The following is a 14,116-nucleotide window of genomic DNA, read 5'->3' on the forward strand; positions in this document are numbered from 1 at the left end:
CATTTGAATATTCTGGTATGTACTCAGGTGATTTGACCCCCCCCCCCCCCCCCCAAAGATGTGTCGACCCCGGGCATATGTCCACCTCTTCCCGATTGAAATCGACCAATATTGAATTCTAATTCGCATTTATATTAAAATAGAATATTATGGATAATATTCAGTTAGAGGTTTAGCTGCTTCAGGCTGATTTCGCTTTTTGTACGTGTGAACGCTATATAGAGTCTCCTGAAAGGGTCCTGGGATAGCCGAATGGTAAGCACATGCGCGCTGTATCATAAGGTCTGTCATTGAGTCAACTGGCGTGGTTTCGATTCCCCGGTTGTACGTGACAAGGAGTAGGATCGCCTGTCCAACAACCCCCTGTGCTTTCTCCGGGTCCTTCAGGTCCTCCGGTTTCCTTCCACTGCTAAAGACCCCTACGCGCAAGCGAATTATTCAAATAAAATTGAACCATATGTTAGTTCCGAAATTACCTAGTTTGTGTCGAGTGGACGTTAACCCTCTCTCTCCTGGCTTGAAATAAAACCAACACGTGTGTAGCACTATGCGGATTTTTTTCTAAAACAGATAACCATCCCATTATCAGTCACCGATAACAAATTTCATTTTACTTAACCGTGTCATTTTCCCAAATCAAATATGTCATGTGTAACCCAACATATTGGAGCACACTGATCAGCAGAACTAGCGCTTTCACCCATTACGGGGATCATCAGGCATTTAACAAAATGTAAATCAACAGGGTATTAATTAAATTAACACATGTATATAAAGAGATCTGGCCATATTAAAAACATTAGCATATTCCGCAAATCAAATTCAACTAAAATCAAATTATCAGTACTGTTTAAAACTCAGCTGTGGTTTCTCACGGCACCGCCAAACCTATCTGTCACGCTTTGATAAACCTGTATAAAACAAGAATCCGTCCTACATACTTCAGTCGTTCTAGATTCACCAAAATAAACAGTCATGAAGGTTTTATGTAAGTATTTATATTGGAAAACACCTGTATTCTGGATATATTAATTCTAGTGTTGATATTCTTCTAATTTCGTTAATATAACGTCGATTTAAAAAATCTATTTCGATGTGGGTGCGTGTAGAGAGAGCGAGAGGGGGAAAGAGAGAGATGAGAGAGAGGTTTAACGTCCACTTCCAAAATGAAGTGATATCGCAGATATCTTTCATATTTATTTTACAGTAAACATAAGATTTTTTTTTTTTGTTTTCGAGAACTATTGCCATTGGGGTGGAGCCTCCGCAACCATAAAAATCGCAGCAGAGTGGAATTTCCCGTGGTCGCAAATAGCACTGTGTCAAAATTAGAAATTAAATGAAATTATTGAAATCCATGTTTACCATTCCCCATAGGTCTTGTCGTTCTGTTGTGTGCTGTGGCCATCAATGCCAAGAAAGAGGAGAAGCGTCAACTTGGTTTAGCTGCTTTGGCGCCAGTTGTATCTAATCTTTTGTTGGATAAACTCCATATCAGTGACTGGATTGGTAAAGCTATTGGTTCCGTAACTGCTCTCTTCAAGGGCAAAAGTGGAGATGTGAGTATATTTTAATTTTGTGTTATACGGTTTTAAACAGCCATAATATGGCATTCATTTAAAACTCTGTTGTCACTATTGACCCTCGGATACATCCATTGATAAAGAATAATTTGCAGACGAGTTATTTGCCCCTGATTATGTCGCTTGAATATGACGATGATGGACTTTAGGCATAATCCGACAATATTGGTGTCCGCCATTATCACATATGTCATAGAACTAGTTGAATGCATTCCATATATAATTTTAACCCACGATCATTGCTACGGTAGATGCGTAACGAAGATTTGGAAGAAAAGAAGTGACGAAAAAAAATGGAAATCAAGAGTTATAGCTCTGTTTCTTGGAACCTTAAAACAGCAAAAAATACATATTGATTTAATCCTAAGTAAATGAAGTGATTTACTTGAAATACGCGAACAGTCAAAACTGAACGGGCGTCGTTTGCGCCTGCTTAGTCCATTCTGAAAGGGGTTTCTTTTTTAAGTTATATTTTTTTTTTTTGTGAATCAGCCATTTTTAATTACTCCCGCACTGTCTTCTTGGGTATATTTTTCTTTGTTGATTACAACGTTTATTGGGTCTTAAATATTGGATATAAGGATACCATACTTTCATGATAAGATAACAACATCAATATTGATTGAAATGGACCAATATTAAATTATAATCGTGTTTTAATTTCAAAACATTATGGATAATATAGAGATTCGGCTCCTTGGGTGTTATTTTTTAAAGAGATTTGCCATGTTACAGGTACCTGTGGCTGGCAATAATCCGAAACTACAATAAATCTAGACATTTTAATATATATATATATATATTTTAAAGATTACTGTTCCTAATTCAACTTTGAAACTTCACTATCACGTTGAAAAATGCAAACTTCACTTTGGAAAGAGATTCCTCATTAAGAACATCGTTCCACATGGTAAGTCGGTTATTTAAGGTTTATCCCTTTAGAAGTTCCTTCGCTAGACAATTCATGATACTTGTCTGACTGGATGCAGCTGTATCCCCCTTTGAACACTTTCTCGGTCATTATCACGGATGTGACGAGTTGATCCCTGTCATGCCTTCTATAAGGTATGTAAATTACACAAGCGAGGTTTTGAGCTTTTGGAAAACGCGCCATCGATTAAAAGAATTACTCCACCACATGTGAAACGTCCCTTGGCTGTTCTAGTACTTTTGTTGTCCCCCGCCTTTCGAAGAAAACAGTGGACTATTAAAATGAGTTCGTCTGTCTGTCTGTCTGTCTGTTTGTCCATCTGGCTGTCTGCCCGTCACACTTTTTGGGACACAATAACTCCCCTTCTAATTGACCTAGAATGTTCAAACTTGGTGTAGGTGTTAATTGGGTCAATTTTCTGCTTAGGGTAAGCAGGGATAAGCAATTTAATTGGTTGATGCTTTGGGACACGACAACTTTAGTTCTAATTAAGTGAGAGTGATGAAACTCGGTGTATAGTTTCATTACATCAATACCTTGATTACGTTCAATAATGAGCATTTTCTGCTCAGGGTAAGCAGAGCGATAAGCAATTTGATTGGCCGAGACTTTGGAACACAATAACTCTCCTTCGAATTGAGGTTGAATGTTCAAACTTGGTGTAGGCATTCATTGGGCGAATGCCTTGATCTAGTTTGGTGATCAACATTGTCTGCTTACGGTAAGCAGACATAAGCTATTTGATTGGTTGATGCTTTGGGACACGATAACTTTAGTTCTAATTAAGTGAGAGTGATGAAATCTGGTGTATAATTTTATTACATCAATACCTTAACGAAGTTTGATAATGAGCATTTTCTGCTCAGGGTAAGCAGAGCGATACGCAAATTGATTGGTCGAGACTTTGGAACACAATAACTCTCATTCTAATTGAGCAATTTGATTGGTTGATGCTTTGGGGCACGGTAACTTTGGTTATAATTAAGTGAGAGTGATGCAACTTGGTGTATAGATTCATTACATCATTACCTTGACTAAGTTCAACGATGAAAATTGTCTGCTTAGGCTAAGGAGCGATAAGCAATTTGATTGGTCAAGACTATGGAACATAACAACTCTGCTTTTAATTGAGGTAGAATGTTTAAACTTGATGTAGATGTTCATTAGGTGAATGTCTTGACTAACACGATTAACATTTCGAGCTAAAGCTAAGCAGGGCTAAGCAATTTCATTGGTCGATGCTTTGGGTCAAGATAACTTTGTTTCTCTCTGATAGAGAATGATGAAACTTAGTGTATAGTTGAGAATCTGTTTGATTGCTTGATACTTTTGTAAAAAAAAAAAATTTGCGATAAATTAATATGTGTCATCTATTTATTTTTGGATTTTGGCGGGGGACACCAGCCTCACTGTTGGCTTGTTTTTCCTTCGAAAAATCATCTTTGGAACCACAGATCTATTGAAAGAAAATGCAAAATTATTTTGTGAACCATTCTTCAATGTTTCGAATTTGTCTGTTAATTCTTTATTTTCGTTACCTAAAATATTATGACTGATTATTAACGTATTCTTACGTACAGAGATGCAAAGCCACAGTCATTGTTAGTGAACACGCCACCCATTAATAATAGCATAACTTCTCCACATGTGAAACATCCCTAAGCGGTTCGAGTACTTTTGTTTTTCCTTAGAAAAATCATGCTTTGTAACAAATGATCTATTGAAGGAATATGCAAAATTATTTTGTGGACCATTCTTCAATGTTTAGAATTTGTCTGTTAACTCTTTATGTTCGTTACCTTAAATATCATGACTAATTATTAACATATTCTTACATTCAGAGAGATGCAAAGCCACAGTCAGTGAAGGAGCTATCACCAAGACCTCTGCCTCATGCGAAGAAAGTCATCAAGATAAGGCTTTAAAATGTGCCATGGAAGCTGAACTGAAGAAGATCCAAGCCTTGGCCGCACAGGCCGCCAAGGAAGAAGCTGGCAAATAAGTGCATAGAGGAAATAAACAAAAATCTAAACAAAAAACAAAACAAAAAGTTATTACTCGATTGTGCAGAATACCGAGACTCTCTGATTATGTGTGCCAATGATTGCAGCACTGATTCCTGAAGCGGGGTTGGGTCGTTATTGATAAATGAGGCAAGTGGGACGTAATTACTGTGAATCTTAAACACAGCAATTTTTTTTTCAAATTTGCAAGGAGTGTTCATTTGATCATAAGGAATGAACCCTATCGAAATTCCAAATTTTTGTAACCTACATAAAATTTCAGATTTATCTTCCCGGTGATGCAGTTCATGGGTATAAGGAAGAGCGCTATCGATTAATGGATAGTAAATTGCGAACGAATGCATCTTTCAGGTCATATTTTGGAATTTTATAAAACATAATGGAGTGGTCCTGCGGTTTACACTCAAACGCAACACATTTAAAAATTCTTTCTGAAACTCTTTAGTCTTTAATTCAGATCGTGAATTTCGAACGTTTTGTAAATTTTTCTTTCTGATTTGTATATAATAGGCTGTTTTCTAAAAAAATAACCAGATCTGCGGGAATTGTTGACAATAACTTAAAATCTAGCACGGGCGATTTTGCTGATTGAGATCGTATATGTTTAGTTTTTCGCAATGGGCGAATTGTTGTTGATTTCTATAGTATATTGCGTGCTAAAAGCCTTGATTTAAAAAAAAAGAAGACCAGATAGAAACACCGGGAGAAAATGTATGTCCTTGGCATTCATGCAAACATCCCTTGCGTTATACCGTTGAAATGCATGATACGTCCACATTTTGCAAGAGATGGACGGATAACAGGGACAATAGATAGGGCTCATCCTCTTATCGTCACAATGTTGAAACTGTATAGTCTCTATCGCGTTCAAAACGCATTTTCGACAAAGGGGTATAACTCCGGAACGTAAGGTTTGCGGGGGTGGGGGTAGCTCTATTTGATATGGCCAACTTCCAGTTTGGTCAAAGGTCACGAGATGTAAACAGGCTAGCGCTAATCCCAACCTTAACCCTGGACCTAGCCCTAAAGCTTACCCTAACCTTAACCTGCAATCTCGCCAACAATCACGTTCTTTTTCTCATGAACCCGATACTCCACTCCAAATTTGAAAACTGTAACCGCTATCGCATTCACAGAGTTTTCGACATATTACTCAGGAAGGAAAGGCTACGGAATGATGACAATCGATAGAATTCGTCCTCTTGTGACCCGAATACTTCAATTCAAATTCGGTATGAATCTGTTAAAAACGATAGCCCCCATCCCGTAACTCAGGAACGCGTCCCAAAAATCAAACTCATCTAACCTCCAGAGGAAATCTATTCCACAGATGTAATACGAAACCCTATGTGCAAGATGACTGGGCCCTTATTTAGGGTGGCCCATGCACTCTACAGAAATACAGTCCACCGCTGATAGTTCGAGACTACCACTGAAGCGTGCACATTCGTCGTGCCGAGACCAACTTTCTGACAGTATGATACTATAAATAGCCATGGCACTTGCTATTCTCTACAAATCTATCAACTATTACAGCCGTAAAAAATTATTGTTGACGATTTTGAATAGCAGTAAAATTAAGCTTCTTGGTTATTGCAGCAGATTTAGAAATTACGTTCGTTTCATTTTTTAAATCGCTTTATCATTAACTGTACCGTTAAGAGCGGCATCTTTTGGTTTAGTACAAATAATATCTCTGAAACACTCGGTTTAGACAGGAACATGATACTAGCAGTAGTTTCATTTTACTTTTACAAACTTCTTAAAACGATTGTTGAGCTACCTAACGTGCTTATTTCTAAATTCAATTTCATAATCTAGCTTTCGGTTACGTTTCGTAAAAAAGTAGTCTTGATTATCCCGACCTGTCAATCAGACGTAGAATGGTCGATAGACTGGTTAAGCGAGACTAATTTCAAAACAAAGGCACGTAACCTATCTTTTACTCAAAAGTGTCTGGATGTTATGGACGACACTTGGAACCAGTTTTCAGTCTATTATTTACAGATGATTAATGGTCATAGCTTATTAAGTACAACATAATCGTTTATTTAGTGACTATGATTGTGTGAAACTGATTTGAGGCTTGGCATATATATAAATATTGTGGCCTAATTGTCGAGATATATGGAGATATTTATTTATGGTGGGTCACCCTACCTTATACCGAAAACTTAAACTAAGTTACAACCGAAATTTTAAGAAATACTGCAACTTCATTGGATATATGCAAATTGATTTTACTGGTCAGCCAATCGAATTGCAGTATTTCTTAAAATTTCGATTGTATCTTAGTTTAAGTTTTGGTGAATAAGGGCCCTGGCCTTTAAGTTCACGTCCACTTCAGGGGCCTGTTTCTCGAAATCTTAACTAGAGATAAAATCCAAATTTTAGTAGATACACAATATAAATATAAATATTTGGGGGAAACGTTAAACCCAGTTCCTACACCAGTTAAAAATAGTAGTATCCATTTATTTCTGGAGGTCAGGGGTCAAACAGAATTCTACACCTTTTCTGACCACTTAGTATGAGATGTTACGTAAAACAATCCGCCACAGTATTGTTACGTCACAGAACAATTACATCTGTGAAGCGAATTTCGATGTTCTGTCTGAGAAGGTGCTTTATAAAGTCGTCTAATAAAAATTTTGTGAAAAGATCTACTATCAATAATTCTATTAATCCAGTGATTATACAGACAGTGAATACCAAGGTAACCTTTCTTATTGCATGTAGTAAACTTACATATAGGACTATCGTAAATATGAGTAGCCTAAAGCTAAAAATAGGTGGCACTATAGTAGAACCAGGCTCGTGTAGAGACGTCTGCTGTTACAGGTGTAAATACAAGATGAACCACTTGTTATTATATCATTTCTATAAATTTGTTATTTTGATCAATGATTTATTATAAATTTTAAGTCGGTACTACTATTAGAAATAGAATGGAAATCAGATATAATATGATTCTTTCAAAAATAAATGTTATACGCTTTTAGTAATTTACTTGGTATACGGATGTAGCTAATACTGTGTTTATCTCTACAATTGATACAGCCTTCTAGGCTTTGCGCAAGTAAAAATAGGTTCAAACGCACAATTCTCAACACATATCATTACAGTTTGTATTGAAACAAACAATTCTATCACAAATAGTGAAGACTAGACCACTAAAATAGTTACCGCATAGTTTGTTTTTTTTATATACGCCCACATTTTCATGGGAACGTATATTGTCGTAGCCCCCGTCCGTCCCCCCGGACGTCCGTCCACAATTTGTTTGTGGACACTCTACATGTCACATTTTTTTTCGATTTTAACGAAACTTAAAATATAGGTCTATCTCCCAAAGATCTCGGTTCCTTTCGATATTGACATATATTAGACCATAACTTCATGGATTATGGCCCCTGAGTGTACAAAAATCACGTTTTTAGCCTGTGGACACTCTAGAGGTCACAATTTTCGTATGATTTTGATGCAACTTGAAATGCATGTTTATAACCCAAGGATATTGGTTCCTTTTTAATATTTGCGCATATTGGATTGTAACTTCCTGAATTATGACCCCTGATTGTACGAAAAAAATCGTATTTTTAGCTTGTGGTACCTTAAAAAAAACATCCGAACATATCACCGTTACACTGCATGTAGTGACGACTGAGTTCGAATTTCGTGAAAATGGGACCAAAATTGCCGGACAAAATGGTCGCCCCCCCCCCCCCCCCCCGTATGCAAATAGTGTAAATATATGGTAGGGTAGGGTGGGCCAAGGCGCCCATTCGGGGTAAAAGGCCCATGCCCTTTTAAGGAATATTAAATGACACGTGACAAGCGGGAACGACGTCATAATTACGAGGAAGAGCCTAGCACATTACAGACGGAAGTTGTTGAACTTTAGCTTATAAGTAAGTATTTTATTGTGTCAACACCATTTTCACTAATTTTCTTATAAAATATGACTTATAGAGTTTAATGTGCATAAACGCCTAAAGTCGGCGTAGAAACATTCTGTTAATATTAGCGCCAATCCTGTAACTGGCCATATTTCACAAACTACTAGAGATAATCAGTTGAAATTTTCAGGATGTTTTTATCTTAGCAAAATGAAACTATTGATACCGCAATTATGTGTTTTTATTAACTTTAAAAATTTGCTTGCCTATACCTACTAATAGTGATCTAGTAACCTTGCTAAATATATGAAAGGTCGGACCATAAAAGTTTGTATGGGGGGCATAACGCCCATAGTGTGTGAGGGCAAAAAGCCCACGCTGGGCGTTTTACCCCAATACCTGTAGTATAATATAAATATTGATATAAATAACAACATAAAGTAGACCAAACACGTTATGCATTTTTAAGAAGTAACCTATTTTATTTATACTTTTTTAATTGCAGGATGGTTAGACATTACAATAAAAAAACTACTCGAGGTCAATATGGTAACGAAAGATTACAGTCAGCACTGGATTGTGTCAGAAACGGAATGCCATTGATTAAAGCCAGTCGACAATTTGAAATTCCTCGTAGATCCCTAAGACGGCATCGAGACAATAAAGTAAAGGTGCCCGGAACTTTGCATTTGGGAAAGCACACCCCTATCTTGCCCGAGAATGTGGAGACGCAGCTACATGATCACATACAGTTTATGGAAAAATCATTTTATGGTCTTACAACAACTGATGTTAGAAAATTAGCTTATGAGATCGCTGAACAATCAGGAATTCCGCATCCTTTCAAGGCAGAAACTAAGAAGGCAGGGAAAGACTGGCTTTCCGGATTTTTAAAGAGAAATCCAGATTTGAGTGTCCGGCATCCACAGGCAACTAGCCTATCGAGAGCAATTGGCTTTAATAAACCTAAAGTAGACCAGTTTTTTTACATTATACCGTGATGTGTTAAATCAGCATAAATTTGTTAGTTCCCAAATATGGAACATGGATGAAACTGGCATAACAAACGTCCAGAAACCAGGCAACATTATAGCTACAAAAGGTGTTCGACAAGTAAGCAAAATGACAAGTGGTGAGAGAGGTTCTACTGTTACTGTTATATGCGCAATGAGTGCGGCTGGTGTACATATTCCCCCCATGTTCATCTTTCCAAGAACGAGGGTGGTGGATCATCTGATGACAGGTGCACCCCCACAGTCTGTCGGATATGCAAGCCCATCTGGTTGGACTGATGGTGAATTGTTTTTAAAATGGATGGAACATTTTACAACTTTTACCAAAACCACAAAGGATAGTCCTGCTATTATCATATTAGACGGTCATCACAGTCACAAGACTCTGGCTGCAGTTGACTTTGCGCGTGAAAATGGAATTCATTTACTGACCTTACCACCACACAGCACACATAAAATGCAACCACTAGACAGAACCTTTTTTAAATCTCTAAAAGTGTCTTACAACAGGGAAGCTGACTATTGGATGATTTCTAATCCAGGAAAAAGAATTTCCTTTGCTGAAATGGCTTGTATATTTGGTAAGGCCTTCCTGAAAAGGCCGTTCATGGTTTTGCCACATGTGGATTATGGCCGTTTGACGCCAGTATTTTTTCTGATGATGATTTCTCTGCATCATTAGTAACAGATGAATCCGAAGTCCCAACCCAAAAAACCGATACAAACAATGCAACTGTTATTGTATCAACCATCATTGAAACCATCGAAGCTAGTTCGTCTTCCCATGATGTTCCGTCCACTTCACAAATAAATGAAGATAAACTGATCGCACCAACAACTCATTCAGGCACTACTTCAACTTCAAAACCTCATGGAATTTCGACATTTGATTTAATTCGGTCGATTTCACCTCCTCCGAAAATAGCCGAGAAAAGAAAAAGAACACGTAAATCAGAATCTGCTGCCCTCTTAACTTCTTCGCCATACAAAAAGAGTTTAATGGATAAATTGGGAAATTTTAAAGGTTCGTCTAAAGCGGTCGGAAAGGGTAAGGAACCGGTTAGAAGGCCAATTAAAGTTAAAGGAAGTAAATCTAAGAAGACCAAAGTAGACGATAATACTGATGAAGACGAAGACGATGAGTGGCCATGTTAAATTTGTGCAGAACCATTTAGTAATAGTAAATCCCGAGAAACCTGGTTACAGTGTAGTGTTTGTAAAAAGTGGGCACATCAAGATTGCACGTCCGGATCACCTTACTTTATATGCCCCAATTGCGACTCTGATGAATCAGACTAATTGTTTATAAACCGTTATGACAAATAAAACACTCAAACACTGTTTTTTTCTTCTTCTTATTGATTTATTTAATTAAGATTATAAAAGTTCAATGGAAAGGGGTAAAACGCCCATCTATGGGCTTGCTGCCCCACTGTGAAGGGCGTTTTGCCCCAGGGTCGGGGCAAAAGGCCCACTTCCAAAAAATATTTTGAATGTAAAATTTAGAATAGTTTACAAGTCTGTACGTATGGGATCCGTAAAATGATGTGCAATATGGCTTCCTTGTTAACTATGTTAATTTTCACGTTTGTGCTATTGTTAGGGGTTTCGCTATATCATTTTCCGCTTAAGGGGGGCGCCTTGCCCCACCCTACACTATGTCAAGGTTGTGGACCCTCTAGAAGTGACAATTTTGATCCGATTTTGATGAAACTTGAAATATAGCTTTATAACCTCAGGATCTTGGTTCCTGTCGACAGTCGCGGATATCGGGCCGTAACTTCCTGAATTATGGCCCTTGATTGTACGAAAAATCGCTTTTTATTTAGATTGTCCTCTATCCATCTATAACAAAATGTGGGCGTATCTTGCCTGGCAGCCGCTGGACTTTGTGGTAACGTGTTCTACATTTCCAAGCGATATTTCTTCAGGTGTAGAAGACGCCGTGACATCACCCAGGTGAAATCTCGCCAAACATCGCGTCGCGTTAACCCCTCCCATCGCTTACCTTATAAGGAAGCGTTACTACGCTAGACTACTTACGAGAGAATATCGGAACTCACTGAGATGTCAATGACAGGAATCGCGTGTCTGGTCTTTGAAATAGAAATTAAAATTTGACTTTGTCTAAAATGGATAAATGCTGCAACCAGTGGTTCTCAGCCTTTTTTTTGGCAACGGCAAACCTTAGAACAGATGAAAAAATATTGCCACACCTGGCTAAATATATAGAAAAAAATATTTGAATTTTGCAAAATTAAACATTCATTCAATTAAACATTTCTGTTATTCTTATGTTTCTGTTAATCCACCATTTTAATTAGACGTTAAGCTACTAATCTTATGACAGACGGTTGACAGTTGACACATTAACGAGTTTAATTACTATCTTATTGTTTTATTTTATTGCAATGGCTTTTATATTTTAATCTTTCCTCGTTAATTGTTAATTATTATTAGTAGCTATAGCCTTGGTGTATATTGTTAATTCCTTAGATACCATTTTATTATAAATACCGATTTGTACATTTATATAGTATTCTAGGTTTCATCCTGTTTCTAAGACAGTTACTCTGCTTGTTGGACGTGCTGTTCTCCGTATATGATGTTGAATGTTTTCCGGTAATAAATAGTCTCAAGGATAGTTCCAGTCTTTAGTTATTATCGAAGATTAACACTGCTACACAATGACTCAAACTAAATCAAGAGAAACACAGTTATAAACATCCCAGTAGACACCAGTGAATACACAATTGGGATCACGTGGATTTTCGCATTTTCTTAGTGTGTCGTTCAAAATTTCGCGGCACACTTAGGAAGATCTGGCTGAGAATGACTGGCTGCAACTGTGGCAAATCATTCACAAGTAGCAAGCAAGGTACTAAAAGGTCATATGGACATGAAATCCATACATGGAAAGTGACGTATGATCATGTGAGACGGGGTGTGCATGCATGACTGGGCGGACATTTCTATTTGGACAGGAGAGAAAATTCGTGGAGCAGTTGGATTTTATCAAATCATATAATTATACAGCAAGGCATCATCTTTATTTCAATGGGAATTGGTTTATTAAATGGTAAGCTATGTGCAGTACAGTTTAGGGTCAGTTTATTTGAATATTAAGGGAGCTATAGGCCAGTAACTTTTGTGTAGTCATTTGACTAAAAACTTGATCAAAGGAACTCCTTAAAATGATTCACTACTGTGGCTTGAGTAAGACGGAAGACATCAGTAGTGGAACCATTTCTAATAGGGATGTTGATCAGAGACTGCAAATTGAAAATTATTGTAGGAAATGAAAACATTGCTAAATATACTCTTCAAAAAAAAATAAAAAAAATAGGGGGTATTGAAATGCAAATACCTATGCAGGCTGTGATATGATAAATAGTCATGGACATTTGACATGCTTTGAGCGTATGTTCGCAGATGAAGAACTTACCGCCCCAACAGAACCATTGAGCTGTACGTGCGACACGCAATAACGCTATACACGTGGGAGGGGTTCATTGTCAAATTTGACACTTCAAGGAAGGGTTGATGAAAACTGCCGCGTGCTGGTTTATCCTATCCATGTTTGCTTTCCTATCGGTTCTTGCATAAGATTTACTGTTTAGCGTATCTTTGCTTTAATGTGTTACGTTTAATTTGCAATGGAACGTCTTCAACATGATGAACGCCTACGTGCTATTGGCATGCTTCAAATGGGTTCTATACAGCGAGCAGTAGCCAACATGCTTAATGTGTCACAGTCTGCTGATCACAGACTGTGGAACCGGTACCAACAAACACACAATGCTGATGATAGACCTCGTTCAGGTCGTCCTAGAGCCACTACACAAGCCCAGGGTCGATACATTCGTACACAGTCCTGTGAAATCGAGGACAAACGACCAATCAGCTTTCTGTAAACTTGTACCAAGTTACAGGAATTCCGAGTTACACCCCAAACGATTAGAGACGACCGCGTGTTGTGCCTCCATTAACTCGTCAGCACATGGCAAACAGGCGTAAATGGTGTAGGCAGCGTAGAAATCTGGGTAATTGTCGATGGGCGCGTGTAATGTTCTCAGATGAGTCCAGATTTACTCCGGATTTCACCGATAGGCATGCTCGCGTTTGGAGGCGTGTAAATGAGCGTCATGGTAACGTTAACGTCAGACAGCATGACAGATTCGGGCGTGGGTCTGTTGTTGCGTGGGGAGGAATTACCATGACTGGCAAAATGGACTTGCATAGTGTTCAAGGAAGGGTCACTGGTGTGTACTACCGTGACCACATCCTGGCACCGATAGTTCTGCCCTTTCAGGAGGGGGGAGGGGGGGTAGCAAAAATGCGATAGAGGCTGTAGTTGTTGACAGATTCTTTTCAAATTTGGTGCGAAGCATCGAGGCCATGCGAGGACGACTACTATCGATATTCAGTCTACGACAACATTCTGTTCGCGAGTTATCCCCCTTTGCCGGAAACCTTGTGAAAGCGATAGAGGCTACAGTTTTTAACGAAATCTTTTTAAATATAGTTGTTATAAGCATTGGGGTAATGATAGGATAAACCCTGTCAATTTTCAGCATTCTATGACTTTCCGTTTCGGAGTAATTTCCCCTTTGCCGAATACCTTGTGAACGGAATATAAGCTACAGTTGTTTTTTTGTTATAATAT

The 14,116-nt window shown here is 38.0% G+C and overlaps 1 long non-coding RNA gene across 1 annotated transcript; it reads left to right on the forward strand.

The window, feature by feature from the left end:
- Positions 1-849: 849 nt before the first annotated feature.
- On the forward strand, positions 850-4,547 carry LOC126814942 (uncharacterized). Its single transcript, XR_007677804.2, has 4 exons — positions 850-988; positions 1,378-1,559; positions 2,394-2,493; positions 4,356-4,547. It is a non-coding gene; the product is annotated as an uncharacterized LOC126814942 (long non-coding RNA).
- Positions 4,548-14,116: the final 9,569 nt, after the last annotated feature.

The sequence above is a fragment of the Patella vulgata genome, chromosome 3 (genome assembly GCF_932274485.2).
Source record: "Patella vulgata chromosome 3, xgPatVulg1.2, whole genome shotgun sequence".
NCBI lineage: Eukaryota > Metazoa > Mollusca > Gastropoda > Patellidae > Patella > Patella vulgata.